Here is an 8,379-nt window from a genome sequence, read left to right on the forward strand (position 1 = left end):
GAGGAAATCAGGTTGCTCATGTCTGTTAGAGTTTCTCTTATAAATTGAGGTGCATTCTGGTTGGGTGCATAGATATTAATAATTGAGATCTTATCATATTGAGTATTACCCTTAACAAATATGAAGTGACCATTCTTGTCCTTTCTTACTTTTGTTGGTTTAAAGCCTATTGTATCTGCAAATAAAATTGCAACACCTGCTTTTTTCTGATTACCATTTGCCTGAAATATGGACGATCATCCTTTCATCCTAAGTCTGTATTTGTCTTTTAGGTTAAGATGTGACTCTGGTATGCAACAGATATCTGGCCTGAGTTTTTGTATCCAGTCAGCTAACCTATGCCTCTTTAGAGGACAGTTTAAGCCGTTCACATTAATGGAGAATATTGATAAGTGTGGTGAAGTTTTGGGTATCGAGTTTTTCAAAAGTCCAGTAGGCATTTTTAATCGTTTCGCCAGTGTGGAAATTAGAGTTTGATCCAAAGTTTCTGAGTGAGTTTACTTTTGTGGTATAGGATTGGGTTTGTCATTATGGAGGATAGGTCTGAGAATATCCTGAAGAGCTGGTTTGGTTATGGCAAATTTCTTCAACATATGAATGTCATTAAAGTATTTAATTTCTCCATCATAAATGAAACTCAGTTTAGCTGGATACAAGATCCGGGGTTGAAAGTTATTTTGCTTTAGGAGATTAAAAGTCGGTGACCACCCTCTTCTGGCTTGAAAGTTTCAGCAGAGAGATCTGCAGTCATTCTTATATTCTTGCCTTTGAAGGTAATGGTTTTCTTTCTCCTGGCAGCTTTGAGGATTTTCTCCTTCATATTAACTTTAATGAAGTTAATTATGATATGCCTGGGGGATGTCTTATTGGGGTTGAGTCGTGCTGGGGTTCTGAAGCTGTCCGCTATCTGAATTTCAGAATCTCTAGGCATGTCTGGAAAATTCTCTTTCATAATTTCATGCAGAAGGGCCTCTGTGCCCAGCGAGGCTACTTCATCTGTTTCTGGAACTCCTATGATTCGGAAATTGCCTTCTTTGAATTATCCCAGAGCTCTCTGAGAGAGTGATCCGTTTTTACTCTCCATTTCTCTTCCTCTTTGAGAGTTTGGGAGCATTCAAAGGCTTTATTTCGATGTCAGAAATCCTTTCTTCTGCTTGCTCCATTCTGTTGCTGAGGGATTCTACTGGATTTTTCATATCTTTGAGGGCTGCAAATTCTTGCTTCAGTGCGTCTAAGACTTTGGTGGTTTTGTCTTTAAATTCGTTAAATTTTTGAGACAACTTTTGAATTTCTCCTCGAATTCCTAATTCCACTTTGTTAGTCTTGTCTGCAATCCAAATTCTGAATTTGATTTCTGACATCTCAGCCAGTTGTTTATGAATGGGATCTTCAATCATATCTGCCATATCTTTCCTTGGGGGGGTTGATCTATTCTGGTTATTCATGTTACCAGAGTTTTCCGCTGATTCTGCCCCATGGTTGTTTTACTCCCTCTGATTTTTTCCCCTGGGGCTTTGTCGAGGGCCCGTACAGTGTTGTGGGCTGAGAAACTGGGGCCCTGCCTGGTGTGGTGGGGCTAAGTGGTTCTGTCTTGTTTTCATTTGTTTTCTATTCCAACCTTTTGTTTGTATCCTTGTGGTCGTAGCTTGCCTCAGCGTTGATGTGCGTTCTACAACCTTCTCTCTTAGTGCAGCTCAAATCCACCAGGTTACTTGCTGAATTTTTGTCCTTTAACTCTCCTTCTGGACAGAAGCCTCTGTGGAAATCTGGCTTCAGTCCCCCCACTCTTTTTAGTCTTCACTGTTTAATATCCCTAAGTCCACGTCTTCGTCTTTTTAGGCACGCATTTATGCGTGATCACGTGCCCTAGTTTTCTTTTTTGTGTCTGGTTTGTTTCACTTTCTTTTTTGTGTCTGGTTTGTTTCACTTAAGATAATTTCCTTTTTAAATAAAACGTCTAAGTTTTGGCTTGGCACAAATTAGTACATTTTCCAGCTTCATTTGAAGCTCTCTCTGAGTGGAAATAGATAAACCACCACTCTCATGTTGTCCCCTTAAAAGAACAGTTTGCCCTTTACTCCCTTCCCTTGAGATGTGGACACGACTGCAAGATCTAAAGCAATTTCCAAAGGTTCACAAGTTAGAAGTTGTATGTTGGGAATAACAGAGCTGCCCTATTAGCCATATCCTGCCAAAACGTACCATAAAATAGAGATATATGAAATTTGAATGCACTATACCTTTTGGTTTCTTTGTTATAGCAACTCACACTATAAACTAATAGTACACTCACATTTCAAAATTCCATTTCCACTTCACATCTCCATTCACTTCCCGGAGTTCATTCCTTTTGAAGAGATGACTGCCCTTTGTCCAACTGAGGGGCTTAATTGCTTTTCTTTTTCTATGTCATGATTGCCTTCTTTCATTTCCTGGGTTATCTTCTACCTTTTATAGGTACAAAAGTTATCCCACTTTCCATCCTGATTTATAGGCATAACTGTTGCAATTTACATATTTCTAGAAGTCAGGAAACATTTAATTTTTATATCTTCATTCTTACTCTTCAGCACATTGCTTGGCACACGTTAATGATTCAAGAAATGTATTTTGGATGAATGAACTCAGAAAACCTCCCAAAAGGGAAACAAAACCAGAGAAAAGCAGCTTGGGGACATTGAGATGGGGAGGGAGGAGCTGCCTCACTGCCAGGTTTCCCTAAGGACAGAAGAATAAGGGAGAACACCAGAAATGAAAGGCTTGATTGTTATGCATTTGTGCCTCTGGGTTGTTTTTTTTTCCCCCTTAATTTTAATTTTAATTTTTTGAGTGCCAGCTGGCAGAGTGCACTCCTCCCCTACCAGCTGCCTGCCTGCGATGCTGGCTGGCTGCCAGCAGCTGTGGCTGTGGAAAGAGGTGCTCCTGCAGTACCCCAGGCAGGCCACTGCACATCACTCCTTTTGGCTTTCTTGTTAACTTTCATTCCTTAACATCTCACCATTAAGCTAGTTATCCTTTGAATAGCCCACTTTCTTCAAGAATTAAAGTGGATGTTGTTCTCAGAAGAAATGTTTAATTTGTGTCAACTTTATTTTCATAGCCTTGTTTATATATTCCAGTCACACTTGAAATTCACAACTGTAGAGAAATGTTCCAAATCTTAAATATCTCAGCAAAAGTTGGTATCTTAGGTAAGTGACTGTTTACTTCTCATTCATTTTCCTGGTATGTGACATAGTTCATGAAGCACCCCCCGCCCTCTTTTTTTCTTTTTTGCCTCAGGCTGTATTCACGTTCCTATTAGTAGTGACTGTAAATTGTCACCTAATGGAATCAGTTCAGTGACCTGTACAGATTAAATTAACAATTTCTATCTAGTTCCTATTGGATATGTGTCTAAATCACAGTTGGGTACCTTGTTAGCTGCCTCAGTTAAGACCTCAGTGAAAGAATGAACCATCCTCAGCTTTCATCCCTGGGGGTTGTTCCTTAGTGTACCAGAGGGTCATTAACAGTTTTGTGGCACTCAGATTGGCCACAATATACTTGTTCTAACAGGTTTTCTTACTTGGAGATATGGTAAAAATCCATTAAAAATTCTATTGACATTTAATTTTTCATCCTTCCAATCTGTTGAAATATTGATTCTGATTTGTGATTTAGTAAATCAAGGAATGGTTAGGTTGCATATTCAACTTCAGAAGTGATTCACAATATATATCATTTATGTTGCCCTTTAGAGTTCCACGAAGTCCTTCCATAAATACTATCTGTGAGCAAATCGGGGCAAAATTCATGTTTAATTCATCTTTATATTCTCAGCATCTAACCCAATGCTAGCACATGGAAACTAGATAATACAGGGATTTTAGTGAGGTTGTTTGAATCTTCCAAGTCAAAAAAGATGATGGATAGGATAGTTGTAAAACCTGCCCACACATTCCTTTACACTCCTTCTATTAGTTTTATATTTCGACTGCAAAACAAATTACCACAAAGTAAATGACTTAAAACAATACAAATTTAATATCTTACAGTTTTGGATTTCAGAAATCTAAAATGGATCAAAAATCAACATAGGCCTCCAGCCTTCTGAACGCTTTTGGTGGTATTTTTTCCTATGTTTTCTAGCTGTGAGAGGCTTCCTTGCCCTGGCTGGGGGCTTGGCCTTCCTCTGACCCCTGCTTTGTTCATCACATCTCTTTCTCTGACTCCGATTCTTCTTTCTTGCATAAAAGTCTTTGTGTTTACATTGAGCCCACTGGGATCATCCAGGATAATAATCTCATCTTAAAATCCTTAACTTAGACATATTGGCAATGTCTCTTTTGCCATATAAGCTAATGGTCATACATCTCAGTTATCAAAAAGTGTCATTTGGGGGGCTTTGGGACATCATTTGGCTTACCAGACTTAAGAGATGGCATCTACCTGCCTTCCCTTTGAATATGGACTGGGATTAATGACTTTTCTAAATAATAGACTGGAATTTAGTGACACTACAGAATTTTAGAGGCTAGGTATATGAGTCAATATGATTTCTACCTGGCTCTTTCTCTTTGGATTTTTAAATCCTAAGTTACATCATAAGAAATCTGGTTTACATGGAGGTTGCGATGGTCAAGAGGCTGCCACACTTCCCTATGCACCCCACAGAAAAAAGAACCAAGAAACACCAACTATTCTGGATCCCAGAAGTCGGAGCCTTCTCATTTCAGACACAAGCTATGCAAGTGAAGAAGACAGTGAAACAACTCTGATCATTGATGTCATCTGACCACAATCATGAGAGTGAACCAAGAAAGACTACTACTTGAGTCTAGAAAATAATGCCAAACTCATGAGCAAAATGAATTTAGTTACTGTTTTAAGCTACTGCTTTGGGGTGATTTGATACATATAAATAGATGATCAGAAAAATAGGAAGAATTTACCGGGAGAAAACAGGGCTTTAAACATGGCAGGTAGTATATAGTAACATTTATGAAGCCAACTAAAGTTGAAGAATAGATAGAGTAATAATAAACATACTCCTGAACAGATGTCTCAGGTCCAAGATGTACTGTTCATTTACTGTGTGACTTTACCCATAATCATTAATATCTCTGTATCTCCTCATTTGTAGAAAGGTAATAATAGTAATAGTACCTACTTTATAGGAATGTTCTGACAATTATATGAAATAATATAAATATAAAAGAATGCCTGAAATAAATTTATAATTATAACATATTAATTCAAACTATGTTATTATTTGATATTTGAGTTAAAAATTCAATGTGTCTCTCAGCCTTACTAGCTTCCTTTACAAGTAGCATTAACCTCATAAACTCACAAATGCTCAAATATACCTTAAGAAGAGGTCTCCATTGTCTGGATTCTAGCTCTAATGTCCTATTCAGAAACTTGATGAGGGAGGGGGCTCCCAAATACATGGCATCTTTGGCTGGTGGAAACTCTAACTTGATTGGGCATAAATAAGAGATTCCAGAAAGTATTACTAATGTCTCACACTTTTTCTGAGCTCATAAAGAGGCTATTTTTTATGGATAATCCTCTTGCCAGCAAATCAATTCTGTATTCCATTGTACTTTCTACCACAATTTGAATACTTTAAATATCTATCATTCATTACATTCACCTTCTTACCCTTTTCAGGTGAAAGGAAACATCCAACCACGTTGCTATCAGTGAAGAATTTACAGGGTCCCATTATCTATGCCCTTCCAGTTGGTTTCACCTCCTACCACACTAACCCTTATTTCAATTATTTGTAATTTCTTAAAATCCCTGACTTCTCCAATGCTTTTCTTTCTCTCTTTTTATATAACAGATGGACTCAACTCCTAAGTCACAGAGAAATATAAAGTCATGGACTTTTACATTGTCTTTTTCCCCTTACCTACAAACTTCTGTACATCAAGTCAATTAGCTGTTATTGGCGAGCTACAGTCAATGTTTGATTTCAGCTGATGCCTTTTTCAGCCAATCATGACAAAATGTTTCTCTAGGGATTTTAACTACTGTTAAGAGAAGTTTAATGCTTTGTGGTTTAACCCATCATTAGAATTTTTTTTTTAAAGCCCAAATTACAGAAAGAAAAAAAATGTGTGTGTGTGTATATATTTATTTAGAGATTCCTTAATTTTTGTTTGCCTTTTGTTTTCTTCTCTGTTTGCAATACCATTACCTCTTCACTCACAAGCACAGACTCTTCACAGTTGCAGCTCTCACTTTCTGTGAAACTCAAGACTACAAGCAATAATCTATTTGTACATGGAATGGAAATTGTAATGGGGTTGGCTGTCTTTCATTTGAGGCTCTTCTTTCTACATGCTAGAGTTAGATGAATAATTTCTTCTGCTCTAAACATGTCAATGAGAATTGTGAAATCAGCGGTTCACCCTCGATTTTCATATTTATACCCTAACTTGAACAATATCTGAACTGGCAATGATGAGTGCTAGAGAAGCCGTAGAGAAAGAGAAACCCTTGTACGCTTTTGGTGGGAATGTAAATTAGATAGCCACTCCACAGAACATTATGGAGGTTTATCAAAAAACTAAAAACAGAACTCACATATAACCCAGAAATCCCACTGCCAAGAGGGATACAAAAGAAAAAAAAGTCTGTGAAAGAAATGTACACCTTCACTCTCATGTTTTTTACAGGGTTATTCACAGCAATCCAACTATGGAATCAAATGTCCATAAATGAATACAGAAAATGTGGTACAGATACACAATGAAATATTATTTAGCACCCTCTATGATATTCTGTATTTACAATAACATGGATGGAACTGGAAGACATTATAAGTGAACTAAGAGACAGAAAAACAAATAGTGTGTGCTATAACTAATATGTGGAGTTAAAGAAAGGAATTCATAGAAATATAAAGAAGAGTAAGGGTTGCAAGAAGCTGGAAATGATAGTGGGATGAAGCGAATAAAAAGTGGATGGCTAATGAGTACAGAAACACAGAAAAAGGAATCAATTCTTGTGTTTGGTAGCACAATAGTTAGTGATCATTTGTTGTATATTTCAAAATAACTAAAAGAGCAGAATTGGAATATTCCTGACACACAAAAATGATAAATTCTTGAGATGATATGTAGCCCAACAGTCCTGTTTTGATCATTACACATTGTACGCTTGTATCAAAACACTGCATCGACCATATAAATATGTACAACTATTATGTATCCATAACAACTAAAAATAATACACTTTAAAAATAATGCATTTGTAAACAAAATTTGGAGAAGAACATAAACATGAAAATAACCCCTTTGGAAGCCGCAGCAAATTTAAGGGAGTGTGTTGATTTTCATAAGTATGTGGGATGGGACCTGTAGCAGTTTTGTTTGGGTATTAAAAGGAATATTAATTCAAGAAATATGAAATATTTTTGTTATCATTCCACATTTTCACTCCAGTCCACATACTGATTTAAAGCTTAACAGTCACATGAAATAAAAAAAATTCCCAAACTGAGTTCAGTGTTTATTCCCATAATTACTGATTGTCTCCAGCATGTTTTATTAGTCAATAGCACCTACACACAACTGGCAGTCATCTCCCACCTTTCCTTCTCATTTCCACCATCAGCTCATCAGTGTATATGCTCTACTCTTCAATAGCTTTCAAATCTCTCTTCATTTCATCATCCATCCCCAACCCCTCACCCATAGCTTTAATTCTTACCTGGTGCTATGGACTGAATGTTTGTGTTCCTCTCCCACCCCTACATCCATACATCAAGTTATTGACTTCCAGTGGGATGGTATCTGGATGTGGGGCCTTTGAAAACAATTAATGTACTTTTTCTTCCATTCTTGAGATACTTTACTAAGAAGAATATGTTCCAGCTCCATCCGTGTAAACATGAAAGAGGTAAAGTCTCCATCTTTCTTTAAGGCTGCATAATATTCCATGGTGTACATGTACCACAATTTATTAATCCATTCAACCTAACAATAGGGGGAAGGGGGAGAGGGAGGGGAGGGAGGGAGGAGGTGGGTAGAGGGAAGGGGATTGGTGGGATTACACCAGCGGTGCATCTTACAAGGGTATATGTGAAACTTGGTAAACGGTCTGTAAAGCTAGTGAATGATGCCCCATGATCATATCAATGCACACAACTATGATTTAATAAAAAAAAAAAAAGAAAACAATTAATGTTAGATGAGGTCATGAGGGTGGAGTCACCAGGATGAGACTAATTGCCTTATAAAAAGAAGAGACAGATCTCTTTTTCCAATGTGCATATTTCAAAAAAAGGCCATCAGAAGACATAACCAGGAATCTGGCCTGCACCAAGAATCTGACTGGGCTGGCAATCCGAGCTCCAGCTTGAGTTCCAGCACTTAGAATTAA

The sequence above is a fragment of the Nycticebus coucang genome, chromosome 15, assembly GCF_027406575.1.
Source record: "Nycticebus coucang isolate mNycCou1 chromosome 15, mNycCou1.pri, whole genome shotgun sequence".
NCBI classification, from domain to species: Eukaryota; Metazoa; Chordata; class Mammalia; order Primates; family Lorisidae; genus Nycticebus; species Nycticebus coucang.